Source organism: Salmo trutta, chromosome 19 (assembly GCF_901001165.1).
Source record: "Salmo trutta chromosome 19, fSalTru1.1, whole genome shotgun sequence".
In the NCBI taxonomy this organism is placed as follows: domain Eukaryota; kingdom Metazoa; phylum Chordata; class Actinopteri; order Salmoniformes; family Salmonidae; genus Salmo; species Salmo trutta.
In genome coordinates this window covers 43,577,264-43,598,043 of record NC_042975.1, presented here as the reverse complement: position 1 = coordinate 43,598,043, position 20,780 = coordinate 43,577,264, and the positions used below count along the sequence as shown (strand labels likewise).

At 42.4% G+C, this 20,780-nt stretch overlaps 1 pseudogene; it reads left to right on the top strand.

The window, feature by feature from the left end:
* The first annotated feature begins 2,723 nt into the window (after positions 1–2,723).
* Positions 2,724–20,278, top strand: LOC115153761 (acidic fibroblast growth factor intracellular-binding protein B-like; annotated as a pseudogene).
* Positions 20,279–20,780: the final 502 nt, after the last annotated feature.

Genomic DNA, 20,780 nt, shown 5'->3' with positions numbered 1-20,780 from the left:
TGAGGTAATCTCTCCTAGCTCAGTTCCCCACATAACCCCATTGAGACTGGTGGAGTTACTGTAGCTGCCCTCAAGCCCCCATTGAGATTGAGGAGTTACTGTAGCTGCCCTCAGCCCCCATTGAGACTGGTGGAGTTACTGTAGCTGCCCTCAGCCCCCATTGAGACTGGTGGAGTTACTGTAGCTGCCCTCAGCCCCCATTGAGACTGGTGGAGTTACTGTAGCTGCCCTCAGCCCCCATTGAGACTGGTGGAGTTACTGTAGCTGCCCTCAGCCCCCATTGAGACTGGTGGAGTTACTGTAGCTGCCCTCAGCCCCCATTGAGACTGGTGGAGTTACTGTAGCTGCCCTCAGCCCCCATTGAGATTGAGGAGTTACTGTAGCTGCCCTCAGCCCCCATTGAGACTGGGTGGAGTTACTGTAGCATTTGTGTCTGATCTTATTTCTAGTTCTGTTGTCATTGGAGTAAGGCCTAGCCTACCGGTGAAGGGGATCTCATTCATTATGGGAAACGATTTGGCTGGAGGGAAGGTCGTGCCAAATCCTGTCGTTTGTAAGAAACCTGATGCGTTATCAGAAAAGTACCCTAGAGTGTTCCCAGCGTGCCATTACACGTGCTATGTCTAAGAAAGATGCTGGGAGCAAGTCAGAGTTAAGAATGTCAGCGATCCCACATTGGTCGATATGTCTGGGACGTTTATGGGTAATCCTGATTTCACTAAACCTCCTGAGTTGACCTCTACTTTGGAAACCCCAAAGGTGAGTGTGTTTGTAGGACCGCTGAAGGAATAGAGGGTCCTTACAAATTAAGTCAAATCAAATTTTATTAGTCACATGCACCGAATACAACAGGTGTAGACCTTACAGTGAAATGTTTACTTACAAGCCCCTAACCAACAATGCAATTAAAAAATATGAATGAGAATAAGAAATAAAAGTAACAAGTAGTTAAAGAGCAGCAGTAAAATAACAATAGCTAGACTATATACAGGGGGTAGCGGTACAGAGTCAATGTGCGGGGGCACCGATTAGTCGTGGTAATTGAGGTAATATGTACATGTAGGTAGAGCTATTAAAGTGACTATGCATAGATAGGGGGCAATGCAAATAGTTTGGGTAGCCATTTGATTAGATGTTCAGGAGTCTAATGGTTTGGTGTAGAAGCTTCTTGGACCTAGACTTGGCTATCCGGTACCGCTTGCTGTGCGGTAGCAGAGAGAACAGTCTATGACTAGGGTGGCTGGAGTCTTTGACAATTTTTAGGGCCTTCCTCTGACACCGCCTGGTATAGAGGTCCTGGATGGCAGGAAGCTTGGCCCCAGTGATGTACTGGGCCATACGCACTACCCTCTGTAGTGCCTTGCGGTCGGAGGCCGAGCAGTTGCCATACCAGGCAGTGATGCAACCAGTCAGGATGCTCTCGATGGTGCAGCGGTAGAACCTTTTGAGGATCTGGCGACCCATGCCAAATCTATTCAGTCTCCAGTTGACACTTCAATGTCTAGGAAGCAGCTGATTGCGGAACAAAGTAAAGATGTTTCCCTCTCCCTTCTTTTTGCTGAGATACATCCAGAGGAGGATTTTGATTAAGTTATTGTGGGTGACTTTGACAGAGATGGTGTTCTAATAAGAAAATGCCGTTCTCACGCCACTTCTGGGCAAGACGATTGGTCCAGGGTATCTGAAATTGTTGTTCCAGTTACACTTCGACAATAAATACTGAGGTTGGCTCATGATGGTAGTTTGGCAGGTCATCTTGAGGCCAACAAAACTTTTGACCGTATTTTGCGTAACTTTTTCTGGCCTGGTCTGAAACAGTATGTTGTGGCTTACTGTAAATCCTGTTGCGTTTGCTAGAGGATGGGTAAACTGAACCAAGCTGTACCGGTTGCACCTTTGCAGCCTATTCCTGCTTTTGACTAACCTTTCAGCAGTGTTCTGGTGGACTGTGTTGGTCCTTTGCCCAAAGCCAAGAGTGGTAACCATTTTCTCTTAACCATAATGTGTCCTGCAATTCGTTTCCCTGAGGCCATTCCACCGAGTAAAATCATGGCTCCCGGTATTGTTAAGGCCCTGGCGAAATGATTTATAATGTTTGGACTTCTGCAGGTAGTGCAGTTGGACCAAGTTTCGAAGGTCTTCCAGCAAATGCTACAACAATTGGGTGTAACCCATTGCCCCTCTAGTGCCTATCACCCAGAGTCTCAAGGTGCTCTTGGGAGATTTCATCAGACTTTGAAGTCTATGTTGAGAGCTTACTTCTTTGAGTTTGATAAAGACTGGTATGAAGGGGTCCCTCTTGTGTTGTTTGCAGTGTGGGAGGTTGTGCAGGAATCTCTCGGTTTTAGTCCAAAATAATTTGTGTTTGGACATCATGTCAGAGGTCCTTTGATTTTGCTGAGAGAGAGGTTGTTGCAGGGCGACACCTTAAAAACAAAAACAAATCTATTGGAGCACATTAGCGCTTTTCGATACAGATTGCACCGCACCTGTTAGTGTGCCGGTGAGAATCTGGAGAGGGCCCATCCAAAAATGAAAGTTTGGTTAGATCAGAAGGCTCGAAACCGTATTTTTGATGTGGGTGACCAAGTCCTGGTTTTGGGGTCATTGTTGCAGGCTTGCTTTTCAAGCCCTTACCACATAGTGGGGAATAAATGCATAATCTGGATTACATCATTATCACACCGGAGTGCATGAGAAAAACCCGGCTGTGTCATGTCAACATGTTGAAACCATACTTTACCCGCTACGATCTGGTGGTGAAGTCGGTGGAAACCGGTAGTGATGTTCTGCCTGTGGCCACTGCTGCCATCGTTGACTATAGTCTTCCTCAAGAGTACGAGGAAAGCCCAATACACCCTGTGACAGTTGAGTAACTCAGAGATTCTAGAAAACCTTCATGTCTTTTTGACACACTTGTCTCCAGAGGAAAAAGGCGACATTGTTGCTCTGTTTTTGAATATCAGGGTTTATTCTCAGATGTGCCAACCCAGACAAATGTACCAGAGCATGACATTGACGTTGGGGACTTGACCCGATCCAACAACATGCCTATTGAGTGAACCTTGAAACGAGAGAGAAGCTCCGCAGTGAGGTGGTAACTTTCCTCACGAGAGGAAAGTTATTACAGATATTGCAGGAGTTTCCCCTTGAAATCATACATGTCCGTGGTAAGGACAACTTGGTTGCTGATTGTCTTTCAAGGGTGGGCAGTCAATAAGTTTTGTGTTTTGTGTTTAGCCAGTGTGTAGCCCTAACTCACAATCAGAGGTGGAAAAAGTACTCAATTGTCATACTTGAGTAAAAGTAAAGATACGTTAATATAAAACGACTCAAGTAAAAGTGAAAGTAACCCAGTAAAATACTACTTGAGTAAAATATTTGAAATGTACTTAAGTACAGTGGTGGAGAAAGTACTCAATTTTTATACTTGAGTAAAAGTACAAAGTAAAAGCAAATGCTATACATCAAATTCCTTCTATTTAGCAAACCAGACAGCACAATTTACTTTTTTATAACTTTTTTTGACAGCCAGGGGCACACTCCAACATTCAGACATAATTTACAAAGGAAGCATTTATGTTTAGTGAGTCCACCAGATGTGAGGCAGTAGCGATGACCAGAGATGTTCTCTTGATAACTGTGTGAATTGGACTGTTATCCTGTCCTGCTTAGCATTCAAATTTTAACTAGTACTTTTGGGTGTCAGGTAAAATGTATGGAGTAAGAAGTACATAATAATCTTTAGGAATCTAGTGAAGTAAAAGCTGTCAAAAAATATAAATAGTAAAAGTAAAGTACAGATACTGCAAAAAACGAATTAAGTAGTACTTTAAAGTATTTTTACTAAAGTACTTTACACCACTGCTCACAATTTATTTTGACTGCACGTTTGTCAGCATTGGAGTTTTGTTTTGTTTGGGCTTGTTCCAAGGGGACGAAAGTTATAGAAGCGTATGTGATTTTTTTAAACTTGTGAGATTTAGGCAACTATGTCCAAAAATTATTTTAGTATAATAATAAACAGAAAAAATTATAAGATTGTTAAATATATATATATATATATATATATATATATATATATATATATATATATATATATATATATATATATATATATATATATATAATGTGTGTGTGTGTGTGTGTGTGTATATGTGTGTATATATATATGTGTGTGTGTGTGTGTATATGTGTGTATATATATATGTGTGTGTGTATATGTGTGTGTGTGTGTGTGTGTGTGTGTGTGTGTGATGTATATATACACACACAGGCTTGCTATATATATATATATATATATATATATATATATATATATATACAACAACAACAAAAAAATGTGTTGTCTTATATTTAATTGTTGACAGCCAGTAGATGCCATGTTTATTTTGGAGAACACAATGCATTTAAGTTGGTTATATTGTGCAATGGAAGTTGTTTTCTGTTGGTGGTGAGCAAATTTGTCCAACAAAAATATAGGATATATTTGTTGTCTTAAGGGGGAAGGTGTTACAGGTTTTGTTTTTTTCCATTTGTTTTGAGGTTGGACTTTAGCATGTATAGGTCGTTAGCGCATAGGGCGCACCAATTGGTCACCTCATCAGTCAGTATGTGTAACATCTGTCCTGGTTGCCGTCACGTTAGTGGGAAGGTGTTTCACCTGTGCTGGCCCAGATGCTATTTAAGAGTGGCTGGCCCTGTCGTCCAGGTTTTCTTGACAGATGTGGAGGGTTAACAGCTTTAGTTGGCTCTCCGCGATTTGATTTCTAGACAAACAATCCTTTGTCTGATTTTGTTTTGCTCCACCTGTTTGGTTTGCTTCCTGTGTAAGTTTGGTGTGGGTTTTTATTTTGTTTGCCTCTTGGTTAATTTAGTAGGTGCTCATGGTGGATGTCTTTTAGGTTCCAATTGTTGCTAGTCAAACTTTCAATGGATACCCCCCCTGAGTGCCTTTCAGAACTCCTCCTAAAACCCCACCTGTTTTGATTGTTGGTCAGTGACTTTTTGTTAGTTCCCCTTTCTGTTCGAGCGACGTTCTTGCTGGGTAACGTAACAGACGTGGTTGTTTATAATCTATCCAAGTAGGGGTCATAGAAAAAAAACTAACAAGCTGTACAGATCAGTCATGTTTTAATCAAAACAGGATTAAACATGAGGGTTTTCACAATTAGGTCTATACAGTTTGACAGCTGTTGCTGCACATTTTGTCGTTTACTGTATAGGCGAGTGCGGCTCAATGATTATGTATGAAGAATATGCCAGTTATCCAAAAAATAAACATTCATGTCACGCATACAATATGATTTAAAATGTTTGTCCCCGACACCCTGATCCCAATCCTCAACGCTACGGAGAATTTATATTGCAAAACAAGCCTTTCCCACAATGCCTCTGTCGTTATTTTCACGACAAGAAGTGAAACGAGCGTTTTATGACGGCCTTGCCTAGAATAAGACATTTGTAACGATGCCTCTTATAAAGCGCGAAAAAGCAAGTAAAAACATTGACGGTTAAGAAGAACATAGTCACCACTAATGTTGATGTCAAAAATACTGTATTCTCACTTTCGCCAGGGTGGCGCTCAAGTCTACAAAAAATGTGCATACAGATTTGTGGAACACAAAAGTCACCTAAGAAATATATCCGTACTCAGTGTTTTAGATTAGGCAAATATAATGGCAAACTATAGTCTACATAGGCCTATTGGTCTAGGCTATCTTATATCTCCCATGCAGCAAACATACAAATGTTGCTGATTTCAGCACCGTGGTTAGCTCCAGAATTTTGCTAATTTCAGGACCACGGACGTTCCAGAATTGTGTTCATTATAGTACCAGGGACAGTGTCCTGCGTGCCCTTGCGCGCTTAAAAAAAACCTCGTCCAGTGATACAATATTTTGCTAGAAAACTGTAGAAATATTGTAACGTTTTTTTTTCGTCGTACAAATTAAAAATATGCGGTTTTCTTGTAATGAAATGCTATTGAGGTACCGGTCATCTCATGGCTTGACCTGCTGACAACAAAAATCGGAAAACCGCATTTCACCACTGCAGTAGAGGGCAGTAAGTGTCTAGTATGAAATGTGCTATTCTCTAGAGATATCCATCGAAGGGAAACAAAGTTGCCCTTTCTGTTGATTTTGAGGAGACGCAATTGACTTGTCAGCGACACCTTTAGACATCTGTCAATGTAATTTAAATTTTTATTTTACAATAAGAATAGTGTTTCTCTACTTTTTTTGTATAATGTTGAATGCAGGTCATTGCAAATTTGATCATTTGTTTTCCCTAATTCTGTGCAGAACCTGACGTTTTTAACTTCACATATGTTGTTTACCCTAACTTACTGTGCCTTCTGCAATATTTTTGCTGGCTACGGTTTCCCCTCGACTTCACAGATGCGTAACTAATTAAAGGTTACGTGTCATTATTGTTAATTCCTTATATGGCTATGCTACTAAATAATCGTTGTGGCGTGAATACCCATTTAAATGCGTCATCAATCACCGACTGTTAATGCCAGCTTCACCAAGAAACATGACTCTCAGTGGATCTTTGCAGTCTATCAATAGTGAATGCCTCTGTAAGGCCTCATGTAAATAGGATATCATTCTGATTGTGTATACACTCTTAGAAAAACAGGTTCTGAATATAACCAGAAAGGGTTATATTGCTTGCTTCATATATGGCACCCCCAAAGGTTCTATATAGAACCCTTTTTGTAGGGTTCTTTGATAAGAATGCCAGGGATTCTTCTCTGAACCAAAATTGGTTCCATATAAGGTTATATTTGGAATACATTTCGGTTCTATATAGAACCTTAAGGAGTGCCATATATGAAGCAAGCACAGAACCCTTTTTGGTTCCATCCAGAACCTTTTTTTCTAAACTCTGCTGTCTTTTTTGTTCCTCATTAGCTTACAAGATGTGTACGTGGGAAACCAACTATTATGGATATGGATGTCTAGCAGCTTTGGTTGGACCGTCAAATTATTTAGGTTACATCCTATTGTCTCTCTCCCATCTCTGCCTTGCTTACCCTCACAGTGAGTGATGCAGTTAAGGTGCAGATGGATGAGGGCCATCTCTGCCTTGCTTACCCTCACAGTGCGTGATGCAGTTAAGGTGCAGATGGATGAGGGCCATCTCTGCCTTGCTTACCCTCACAGTGAGGGATGCAGTTAAGGTGCAGATGGATGAGGGCCATCTCTGCCTTGCTTACCCTCACAGTGAGGGATGCAGTTAAGGTGCGGATGGATGAGGGCCATCTCTGCCTTGCTTACCCTCACAGTGAGGGATGCAGTTAAGGTGCGGATGGATGAGGGCCATCTCTGCCTTGCTTACCCTCACAGTGAGGGATGCAGTTAAGGTGCGGATGGATGAGGGCCATCTCTGCCTTGCTTACCCTCACAGTGAGGGATGCAGTTAAGGTGCGGATGGATGAGGGCCATCTCTGCCTTGCTTACCCTCACAGTGAGGGATGCAGTTAAGGTGCGGATGGATGAGGGCCATCTCTGCCTTGCTTACCCTCACAGTGCGTGATGCAGTTAAGGTGCAGATGGATGAGGGCCATCTCTGCCTTGCTTACCCTCACAGTGCGTGATGCAGTTAAGGTGCGGATGGATGAGGGGGCATTACTGGAGTGTGAAGTGAATGCTGAAGTTCTGACCAGCGTTACCATGGACCAGTTCAGAACCTTCCAGATGTGTGGAAGTCTCTTACATTTCCCCACCAAACTGGGCTACTCTTCCAGATCCCTGCCCAGCACCAGAGAATACTAATTGGAAGGTGTATGTTCAACTCCATAAATCTTTATTGTTCCCAAAGCCAAGAACAATGTGTGTGCAAACATAGAAATAGACAAAGGAACAAATACTGTGTGTGTTTGTGATGGAGGAGAGTTAAGCAGTGTGTTTTCTGCAGGCACTATGAGTTTGACAGTGTGTTTGCCAGAGAGGTGCTGGGGAAGAATTTCTCTAAAAGTACCTGGACGACATCAGCTGTAAAACAGGGATCACACTGAAGAGCTGCAGGAGACCGGTGAGACTAACACAAAGAAGAGGCTGCATTAATATAGTGTGACTCCTGACTGTATAAACACACAACTCCCAGCTTGAGAAGAACCTGTCATTGAAGAGCAGCTTAAATGCGAAAGAACAGGCCAGGACATCAGCTGGACAGCACTGCTCTGTCATTGAATTATCTGTCCAGTTTAAGCACTGTCATGGAGAGCGATTTGCCTGCCAGCCATGGGGCTTTTAGAGTGACGTCATGATTAGAAATGCAAAAGTCATTGGATAAGGAGCATACCAACACGAAGCACATCTGTCTCTCTTTCTCTCCAGTTTGACAATTTCAACCGGGTGTTCAAAGTGGTGGAGGAGCTCAAGGGCACCCTAGTGGAGAACATACAGCATCACTTCTTGCAATCCAACGCTGGCAAGGTGGATACAAGAATAGAGACAGGAATAATGAAGGACAAACAGGAGGAGTGTAGTGAAAGAGATCTGTCAACCATAAGTCTAGTGTATGTATATATATATATACTGCTCAAAAAAATAAAGGGAACACTTAAACAACACAATGTAACTCAAAGTCAATCACACTTCTGTGAAATCAAACTGTCCACTTAGGAAGCAACACTGATTGACAATACATTTCACATGCTGTTGTGCAAATGGAATAGACAACAGGTGGAAATTATAGGCAATTAGCAAGACACCCCCAATAAAGGAGTGGTTCTGCAGGTGGTGACCACAGACCACTTCTCAGTTCCTATGCTTCCTGGCTGATGTTTTGGTCACTTTTGAATGCTGGCGGTGCTTTCACTCTAGTGGTAGCATGAGACGGAGTCTACAACCCACACAAGTGGCTCAGGTAGTGCAGCTCATCCAGGATGGGACATCAATGCGAGCTGTGGCAAGAAGGTTTGCTGTGTCTGTCAGCGTAGTGTCCAGAGCATGGAGGCGCTACCAGGAGACAGGCCAGTACATCAGGAGACGTGGAGGAGGCCGTAGGAGGGCAACAACCCAGCAGCAGGACCGCTACCTCCGCCTTTGTGCAAGGAGGAGCACTGCCAGAGCCCTGCAAAATGACCTCCAGCAGGCCACAAATGTGCATGTGTCTGCTCAAATGGTCAGAAACAGACTCCATAAGGGTGGTATGAGGGCCCGACGTCCACAGGTGGGGGTTGTGCTTACAGCCCAACACCGTGCAGGACGTTTGGCATTTGCCAGAGAACACCAAGATTGGCAAATTCGCCACTGGCGCCCTGTGCTCTTCACAGATGAAAGCAGGTTCACACTGAGCACATGTGACAGACGTGACAGAGTCTGGAGACGCCGTGGAGAACGTTCTGCTGCCTGCAACATCCTCCAGCATGACCGGTTTGGCGGTGGGTCAGTCATGGTGTGGGGTGGTATTTCTTTGGGGGGCTGCACAGCCCTCCATGTGCTCGCCCTCCATGTGCTCGCCTGACTGCCATTAGGTACCGAGATGAGATCCTCAGACCCCTTGTGAGACCATATGCTGGTGCGGTTGGCCCTGGGTTCCTCCTAATGCAAGACAATGCTAGACCTCATGTGGCTGGAGTGTGTCAGCAGTTCCTACAAGAGGAAGGCATTGATGCTATGGACTGGCCCGCCCGTTCCCCAGACCTGAATCCAATTGAGCACATCTGGGACATCATGTCTCGCTCCATCCACCAACGCCACGTTGCACCACAGACTGTCCAGGAGTTGGCGGATGCTTTAGTCCAGGTCTGGGAGGAGATCCCTCAGGAGACCATCCGCCACCTCATCAGGAGCATGCCCAGGCGTTGTAGGGAGATCATACAGGCACGTGGAGCCCACACACACTACTGAGCCTCATTTTGACTTGTTTTAAGGACATTACATCAAAGTTGGATCAGCCTGTAGTGTGGTTTTCCACTTTAATTTTGAGTGTGACTCCAAATCCAGACCTCCATGGGTTGATAAATTGGATTTCCATTGATTTATTTTTGTGTGATTTTGTTGTCAGCACATTCAACTATGTAAAGAAAAAAGTATTTAATAAGATTATTTCATTCATTCAGATCAAGGATGTGTTATTTTAGTGTTCCCTTTATTTTTTTGAGCAGTGTATATTTACAGGGAATTGCATACCTATGTATTCCCAGGTAAATGTTATTGTGACTTTGTTTATAGGCTATTTGACTATATGGTTTATAGAATGATGGATGATCAAATGATAATTGCCTGTGTTAGTTTCCTTAGGTTCAGGCCCTTTGACGTACTGTGCATCCCTCTCACATGTCTCTATATACCTCCAGGGACTATGCTGGCATTGTGTTTGCAAACAGCCGTTTTGAGTCAGGAAAGAGGACGCTGCAGTACCTCTACTTCCTGGACTTTGCCTTCTGTGCAGACCAGCTCATCAGTTACTGGACAATAGGAGCAGTGGGTAAGATGTGTCTCTATTGATGTGACCAGTCATTGATGGCACCAAAGCAGGCACAATGCTGCTCAATTTAGTAGACAATGCAAAGAAGTCAGTCCCATGAAACATTGTTGGTCTAGTATAAATCATTATTTGAACCCAAAACTTTTGTCACAAACAATGAAGCACATTTTCGGCTTTCTGGCACCAGGTCCCATTAGTTTCTCTCTCTCTCTCTCCACAGATAGCTTGATGGAGGATATGGATGTTGACCTAGAGATAGTTTCTGCATGATCTGAAAGATTTAAAGATTTTGGTTAATGACAAAGACATAGACCAACATAAAAGGTAAGATGGGTGAACCATGTGTATGAAAGTGCTTGTGGGGGTTTATAGAAATGTTTCCGCCATTGATGTCTTTTTTGGTCCCCCTCTTGACTCTCTTCTCTCTTGTGTCTCTTAGCCTGGTGTGTGCTTCTCTGATGGGAAAAAGCGAAGTCTACAAGTTGATGGAGGCTAACTTCAAAGTGAGCAACTGATAAGTGCTTCACAGACTAAGATATGTACATATCAGAGTTGGAGATGTTTTTAACCAGAAGTTAAATACTATATTCAATAGTTAATTAACTCAAAAGTGTTTAAATAATAATAATACATTAATAAGTTAAAGTATACCAAACCTATCTGGAACGACTGTCATATGAATGGAATAGTCTTACATTTCAGACTTGGATTCCTATTCAGATTGCGATGAACATCCCACATCTCTCCCCCCATTGAAACAAAACGGATGGAATTTGAATCTGTTTCAAGTTGTAAGAATTTCTTTGTTGCTCTCTTTTTCTATCTCTGCACACAGAATCTTTCTAGAGTGCTGATAAACCTTGCATCTGAACTCACACATACCAAAGATGTCAGAGATGTATTCATTGACCTTGTGGAGGTAAACCACTAATATCAAATTAACTTGTTTTTTTGTGATATTTCTCTTTTTAACATGTTTCAAAAACGTGTTGTATTGAGTTACACTTTTTGGCATTATAGACTGTAGAAACAAATTAGACATGTATGTGAATAAACTGCTTAATCTCTATTCCGGCACCAGATGATTTGAGACAGATACCACAAATAAGCAGATCTCTGCAGGCTGGTCTGGACCTCCACCTTATTGATCTTTATTGATCTTACTGTGAATCTGAGTCTTCCCTCACGCATTTACTTAACTACCTCAGCAGTCCACCTCTCCCTGATATTACCTAGTTTTCTCGGTCTCCTTCTGTCTCTTCAGTCCCCCCTGTAAATATACTGAATTATCATTTTCTGATGTGTAAATTGTGACTTAACTCTTTGGGATAGGGGGCAGTATTTTCACGTCTGGATGAAAAGCGTGCCCAAAGTAAACTGCCTGCTACTCAGGCCCAGAAGCTAGAATATGCATATAATTGGTATTTGGATTTGGATAGACAACACTCTAAAGTTTCTAAAACTGTTAATATAATGTCTGTGAGTATAACATAACTTATTTGGCAGGCGAAACCCCGAGGACAAACCATCCAGGAAAAAAAATTGTCAGTGTTTTCTATTAGTTTTCTATGGGAAACTAGATTTATGAGGCACCTAGTTGCAGTTCCTATGGCTTCCACTAGATGTCAACAGTCTTTAGAAATTGGTTGATGTTTTTCCTTTGAGAAATGAAGAAGTACGGCTGTTCAATGTGAGTATCAAGCCAAGTGGACTCTTTTGTTTCGTGCGCACGACCTGGAGCTCGCTCCACTTTGATTTTATCCACTATTGAACACAGTATATTCCGTCTTAAATTTGGTAGATTATTTACGTTTTAGGTTACCTAAAGTTGGATTAGGAAAGTTGTTTGAAATGTTTGGACCAAGTTTACAGGTAACTTATTAGATCATTTGTAGTCATGTTGGGCGAGTTGGAACTGGTGTATTTCTGAATCAAACGCGCCAAATAAATTGACATTTTGGGGATATAAAGAAGGAGTTTATCGAACAAAAGGACCATTTGTGATGTTTCTGGGACATATTGGAGTGCCAACAGAAGAAGATCTTCAAAGGTAAGGCATGAATTATATCGTTATTTCTGACTTTCGTGTCGAGCACCTGCTTGGTTGAAATATGATTTTTATGTGTTTTGTATGATGGGGCGCTGTCCTCAGATAATCGCATGGTTTGCTTTCGCCGTAAAGCCTTTTTGAAATCTGACACGGTGGCTGGATTAACAAGAAGTTAAGCTTTATTTTGGTGTATTGCACTTGTGATTTTATGAAAGTTAAATATTTCTAATAATTTAATTAGAATTTCGCGCTCTGCAATTTCACCGGATGTTGTCGAAACGTTCTGCTAGCGGAACCCCTAGCCGTAACAGGTTTTAAGACGGATGTTTCAACTGTTTAGTAAATGTTTTTGAAGGTGTGAGGGTCTGTTTGGTGTGTGTCTTTAAGGGGGTGGTTAGCAGCAGGGAGTTACAGTTGGTCAGGGTTGTCTGGGAGTGGGTTTGGGCCTGAACTGAGACTTTTACCAGTGTTGGAGAGTAGTGAACTACATGTAGTTCAACTAGTAATTAAACTTAATTTTGCAGTAACTTGGTGTTAGTTTAATTAAATTCAAATCTAGGTAGTTTGTTTTTGCCATGTAGTGGTGTAGCTAACTACTGGAACTACACTTTTCTTGCAAAAATTTCGGCTTCAGACCTGCCTAGTTCTCATCTGAAATGTAGTTTTTGTGTTTAATAGATGTTAACATAATGTGTAATTTTAACTGACTACAGTGTGATCTGTTCTTACAATTTGTATTCTATGGCATTTCAGATTTATATGATTATTTTTCATGAACTAGTTTGGACGAACTACTTTTTCAAAGTAACTTTAGTTAACAAAATGATATTTTTGTTAAGGGTAGCTTTAGTGTAGCTTAACTGAAGCAAGGTCATTTAAGGACTGGGTTTGATTGAATCCAGGTATGTCCTTTCCCCGGAGCGCAGTGTTGGTTCTTTATGCTATTGTTGCTGCCTGGTTGAGTGATGGATGTGGAATTTGGGCTGAAGACCATGAATTTGAATCCCAGATAGAGAGAGGAATAGACAGAGGACATGGCAAAACAAGAGGGTGAAGAATGGTAGGGCTCAGAGCTGGGCAGCAAGCATGTGGTTTAGGGGGTAAGAATGGACTGTCCCTCCCATTTCCTTTCTCTATCCCAGCCCCCTTTTTTCCACAAACACTTTGTTTCATAGATACACTTTCACACTGCTTTTCACACACACTTTTACACTACCACAACCGCTTCTGCTCTTCCCCATTGTAGCTGTAGGACAAGAGACATTTACATATTACATTTACATTTAAGTCATTTAGCAGACGCTCTTATCCAGAGCGACTTACAAATAAGAGACCTAAAGACAGGACTTGTAAATCACTAAGAAAAAAGGCGAGAGGAAGAGAGATGGCCCATAAAGCTGTACTATAGCCATGCATCTTGACGAAGATTTTCTGTGAGCATAAACTGTGAAAGGGTGTCAAGGACGTATAACATTATACAAGTGCACAGAACTGTGGACTAGAGAAAGAATGCTCAGTGAGTGTGATTTAAAAAAAAAAAAATATGTATTTACCTTATGATATTTTTGTCTTATTTCATTTTTAAACTTATTGTATGTGTGAATGTAGAATATAAAAACAAATGTGAAATGCATTAAGTAGAAAGACGGTACTATAGGTAGTAACATATCATGCTGTTGTAGTATGTCATCTTTTGCCATTTTATTTTTGGCTTTGAGGAAAACAAATCTACTGTGTAAATTCTGCATAAGGTTGGTTGGATTAATTGATCAATTGCTAAATATAAACTTGTCTTAACCACTAAAATCCTCCTGAAAGATGAGGCATGTCTGTTAATCTTATCCGTCAGGCTTTAGGGCCAAGAATGGCCACGGGGTTTCCACATTTGATTTTAATATTATCCTCAAGTCTGTTTTACATTATTGCACAATGATGAGACCTAAGGAATCCAGTTATGCATAGCTTCAAGTGGTGTCTGTATACCTGTGCCCTCCTCTGAGGCCATTTGAGGTCATATCTCTGGCACCATTAGACTGGCGTAGTGTGGAATTTTGGAAAGGAGGTCACAGCCCTCTTGGAGTCAGCCTAATTGCTTTAATCTCTCAGAGAATGGTGATGTAGTTATTTGCCAATATCTGCAAGTTTCTCTCTGGATATAGTTGTTCCGTCTCATTATACTGAAAACAGAGTACTTCATGGTGTGTGGCAAGTTATAAAATACACATTCAAACCATTATAATGGTTTGATTTGATACGCGTATCAAATTTGATTTGATACGCTTATTTGGCCAGCACATACTGTACAGAAATCACCCATGAGACCATGTGGCAGTCGACTCTCTTCCAGTGTGACCATTAGTTTAACCGATTTAAAAAGCATGGGCCTAAATGTATCTATTTTACATAATGCAGTTCTGTTCAGGTCACCTTATGGGAGAAACGGAACAATTCACGCACAGTCTGAATTGGGATACATGCACATAGGACGAGTATTACTGTATGTGCCATTTATCAAATCACATTTTATTGGTCACATACACATGATTAGCAGATGTTATTGCGGGTGTAGCGAAGTGCTTGTGCTTCTAGCTCCGACAGTGCAGTAATATCTAACAAATTACACAACATATTCCCAATACACACACATCTAAATAGGAATGAATTAAGACTATATACATATGGACGAGCGATGTCAGAGCGGAACGGACTAAGATATAGTATAGAATACAGTATATACATTTGAGATGAGTAATGCCAGACATGTAAACCTTAAGTGACTAGGATACCGTAGAATAGTATAGAATACATTATATACATATAAGATGAGTAATGCAAGATATGTAAACATTATTAATGTGACTAGTGTTCCATTCCTTAAAGTGGCCAGTGATTTCTAGTCTATGCCTATAGGCAGCAGCCTCTAATGTGCTAGTGATGGCTGTTTAACAGTCTGATGGCCTTGAGATACAAGCTGTTGTTCTGTCTCTCGGTCCCAGCTTTGACGCTCCTGTACTGACCTCGCCTACTGGATGATAGCGGGGTGAACAGGCAGTGGCTCGGGTGGTTGATGTCCTTGATGATCTTTTTGGCCTTCCTGTGACATCAAATCAAATTTATTTATATAGCCCTTCGTACATCAGCTGATATCTCAAAGTGCTGTACAGAAACCCAGCCTAAAACCCCAAACAGCAAGCAATGCATGTGAAAGAAGCACGGTGGCTAGGAAAAACTCCCTAGGAAAAACTCCCTAGAAAGGCCAAAACCTAGGAAGAAACCTAGAGAGGAACCAGGCTATGAGGGGTGGCCAGTCCTCTTCTGGCTGTGCGGGGTGGATATTATAACAGAACATGGTCAAGATGTTAAAATGTTCATAAATGACCAGCATGGTCAAATAATAATAATCATAGTAGTTGTCGAGGGTGCAACAAGCACGTCCGGTGAACAGGTCAGGGTTCCATAGCCGCAGGCAGAACAGTTGAAACTGGAGCAGCAGCACGGCCAGGTGGACTGGGGAAAGCAAGGAGTCATCATGCCAGGTAGTCCTGAGGCATGGTCCTAGGGCTCAGATCCTCCGAGAGAAAGAGAGAATTAGAGAGAGCATATTTAAATTCACACAGGACACCGGATAAGACAAGAGAAATACTCCAGATGTAACAGACTGACCCTAGCCCCCCGACACATAAACTACTGCAGCATAAATACTCAAGGCTGAGACAGGAGGGATCAGAAGACACTGTGGCCCCATCCGATGATACCCCCGGACAGGGCCAAACAGGCAGGATATAACCCCACCCACTTTGCCAAAGCACAGCCCACACACCACTAGAGGGATGTCTCCAACCACCAACTTACCGTCCTAAGACAAGGCCGAGTATAGCCCACAAAGTATAGCCTACATCAGGTGCTGTAGGTGTCCTGGAGGGCGGGTTTGCCCCCGGTAATGCGTTGGGCAGACCACACCACCCTCTGGAGAGCCTTGCAGTCGAGGGCGGTGCAGTTGCCATACCAGGCGGTGATATAGCCCGACAGGATGCTTTAAATTGTGCATCTGTAAAAGTTTGAGGGTTTTAGGTGACAAGCCAAATTTCTTTAGCCTCCTGAGGTTGAAGAGGCTCTGTTGCACCTTCTTCACCACACTGTCTGTGTGGGTGGTCCATTTCAGTTTGTCAGTGATGTGTATGCCAAGGAACTTGAACCTTTCCACCTTCTCCGCTTTGGTCCCGTCGATGTAGATAGGGGGGTGCACCTTCTGCTGTTTCCTGAAGTCCACGATCAACTCCTTTGTTTTGTTGACGTTGCGTGAAAGGTTGTTTTCCGGGAACCACACTCCCATAGCGCTCACCTCCTCCCTGTAGGCTGTCTCATCATTGTTGGTAATCAAGCCTACTACTGTTGTCGTCTGCATACTTAATGATTGAGTTGGATGTGTGCTTGACCACGCAGTCATGGGTGAACAGGAGGGGGCTGAGCACGCACCTTTGTGGGGCCCCAATCTTGAGGATCAGCGGAGTGGAGGGGATGTTTCCTACCTTCACCACTTTGGGGCGGCCCGTCAGGAAGTCCAGGACCCAGTTGCACAGGGCAGGGTTCAGACCCAGGGCCTCAAGCTTAATGATGAGCTTGGAGGGTACTATGGTGTTGAATGCTGAGCTATTGTCAATAACAGCATTCTTACATTGGGATTCCTCTTGTACAGATGGGATAGGGCAGTGTGCAGAGTAATGGTGATTGCATCGTCTGTGAATCTATTGGGGCGATAAGCAAATTGAACTGGGTCTAGGGTGGTAGGTAAGGTAGAGGTGTCATGATCCTTGACTAGTCTTTCAAAGCACTTCATGATGACAGCGGTGAGTGTTACGGGGCGATAGTCATTCAGTTCAGTTACCTTTGCCTTCTTGGGTACAAGAACAATGGTGGATTCTGGAATAGCACTCCGCTTCCTCTGTCCGTGTTGTTGGGGTTTGCCTGTTCATTTATGTATGACTGACAGAGGGGTTTGTTTGTGATCGAGTGACTCTGCAGCATTTGTTTGTGTGTCCGCTACCGGTTCTCTGTTTGTTTGCTTGTGTGTAGGAGTGAGTATGCAGGGAACATTTGTGTTACGTGTGTGAGTTTGTCTCCTCCACCGTACAAAGTCTCAGTCACCTCCAGAAGGTGAAGGCCTCACGGTAAGAAATGTCAATCTTCACTTCTCCTCCTTATTACTTTTTCGTTGCTTGGTTTTTTCCACTATCCACTGAAAGCCAGCTCATGCCTCTCTCTCCATAACAATGCCCAGTCATTCCATATGTACTGGAGTTCCTCTTGTAATATTATGTGCATGCAGGCTATGGCACTTTAGCATTGACACACTTTACTTCAGAGAAAGCATACAGTCAACACTGCAATCTCTCTCTCGCTCTATATATATATATGGAATGCACAGATGGTTATGAGTAGGCTGTTCAGAGTCAGCACTGTAAAGGTGGGTGGTTTATTTTTGTTGTAATGTTACAGCGAGTGGTGTGTATGAAAAAGTTCTGTCACTGTGCTTGATGATCTGATGGTGTCACACTGTACTGGCTTTTTCACTTATCTTCTGTCTCATTTATCTTTCGCATATCAATGAGTGTGAGACCAGAAGGCTGCCGGGGGTAGATTGTGTTTTAACCACTATAGCAGCTACCTTTGTCTCCCACGCTCTGCCTCTGTCATCACCACCCCTGAACCCTCCAGCCAGTCAGTGGCCACCCTGCCTGTGGAGTCCTACGAGTTCTTGCGATTGCATCATCTGTGGATCTGTTGGGGCGGTATGCAAATTGGAGTGGGCCCAGGGTGTCTGAGATGGTGTTGATGTGAGCTATGATCATCCTTTCAAAGCATTTCATGGCAACAGATGTGTGTACTACGGGCCGATAGTCATTAATATACATACGGTCACTGTGGGGACGACGTCATCGATGCACTTATTATTGAAGCCGGGGACTGATGTGGTAAACTCCTCAATGCCATCGGATGAATCCCGGAACATATTCCAGTCTGTACTAGCAAAACAGTCCTGTAGCTTAGCATCTGCATCATCTGACCACTTCAGTATTGAGCGCATTACTGTTTGAGTTTTTGCATGTAAGCAGGAATCGGCAAGATATGGTCAGATTTTCCAAATAGAGGGTGAGGGAGAACTTTGTATGCATCTGTGTGTGCAGTAAACGCGATCTGGAGTTTTTTTCAGCCTCTAGTTGAACAGGTGGCATGCCGGTAGAAATATGAATATCTAGATTGCCTAGATGTCTGCATGTTACACAAAAATACCTATCAAGGCCTAACATCTAATACTGCCTACTACAGTAGTAGGGGAACAAATATGACTGGTTTTGAAGACAGAATACCGAGTTAAAATGATTCAGCCCTGCACATACATACACTACCACTACACCTCCCACTATCCTTTCACAGGAAACGAACAACATCAGTGCAATGATGGTCCAGGCCCGTGCTGTGACCGGCCCCGAAGAGTACAACCTGGAGATGGTGTCTGTCAACCCACTCATGATTTATCAGACTTGCTCTGCCCTACGACTGTCTGTCTTTGTAGGACCATCTGAGGAGACAGATGGAGCAAAGAGAAGGAAATGGAAATAGAGAGTGGGAGACAGATGTGAGATGAGAATAACTGTTAAGGACATGAGACAGGAACATTTCTCAGACACATTACTACTATACATGTATCTTAAAGAAATCTGCCCGGGGCAAAGCAAGTTGTAAAACCATTCTTCCATAATTCTGTGAGTCACCACAAACACACATGCTCATGCACACGCATGCAGACTGGTGAGGCTTTAAATCGGAGGACGGCTCATTTGTAGTGACTGGAATGGAATAAATGGAACATATCAAACATGTTTTTAATACTGATCGATTTATTCCGTGCCAGACATTATTATTAGTTGTCCTCCCTTCACCAGCCTCCTCTGACACACGTACGCATGGCACACTGGCACACCCTGGAATCTAGCCTCTGCAGTGTGCATCATGTTTTCAATAGTTTCTTGCTCCACAAAAGACTAGCCAAGAGGGTCCATTATCTTGTTACCAAGGCAACTGATAAAAACATCCATTCAAAGCTACCATTTCAACCCATGTCATACTGTGTTATTTTTCTCTCCATCAGGGTCGTTCTCTTGCTCTCCTCTCATCCTAACTGTTCTCCAGATAGTTCACTCTTAACTGTAAAGAATTAACATTGCTTGTTCCTATTCTTTTTTTTTTTTTTTTACAATTTATGTTTGTTTTGTCATGTTACTAAAATGAAAAGTGATGAAAGCAACATTTGGGTGAATGTTTCTTTTAGTTGCTGTTCCTCTTCCACCTCCCTGCTCATGCAGACGCTTAACCTTTCTCTTACCACCTCTTCTGCTTAATTAAGGACCAATAATGGGTTCTCTTGCTGACCATCTTTTCTCTCTTTCATTCACTCTGTCACGTTTGCTTATTTCCTTTTCAGTACAAACACAGATAAATGCACTCTTTCAAAACAAGGGACACTGCTAATTACACTACAGTACGTGCAGTTACCATAGTTTAGCATCTTACTTTAAATTGCCAAATGACCCTAACTACAGGTTTAAACGTCACCCTAGCTACATTTTTAAACATCTTTTAAATGAATAGCCTACAACTTAAAAGTTGGTAACATTTGGTTTAGTCAACAAAGTCTCCTTGTTATTTCAGCTTTATCAATGTAATTATGTTGCATCGATGTGGCTAGTTGGTTGAATTTGCGTGAGGTCATTAGCATGCACAGTCTTTGTCTCATTTTAACCCAGATGTCAACCAAAAATCAACAATCGGGTTCAAATGTACAATTCGGTCACAAATCAACCAAATGGTTGATCTGACGTCTTGGTGAGTCATGTAGCTGTGTAATGGTTCAAATGAATCTAAAAGTGGTTGACATTATAGCCCTGTTTATACTTGGTTCTAACGTGCAGCCTTTTTCTGGATCTTATCCACATTCTGATTGTGCCCACATTTTTGGACAAGTGTAGACGATTAAAAGATGCATCGTGATCTGATTGTGATCAGATCTTATAAGTGTGAACAGACAAGATCAAGTCAAGATTAGGACGATGGACACATGTTAACGGAAAGTATAAACAGGACTTATGTGAATCGTCCGCTGTAGAATTGACTCTTACCTAAGACATGAATCACAGTTATCTGTAACCTAAAAAATGATTTGGAGAAATGTATGTTATTGTCGTGTCATTATATTCATGTTCAAAAGGTTGAAATTATGCGAATG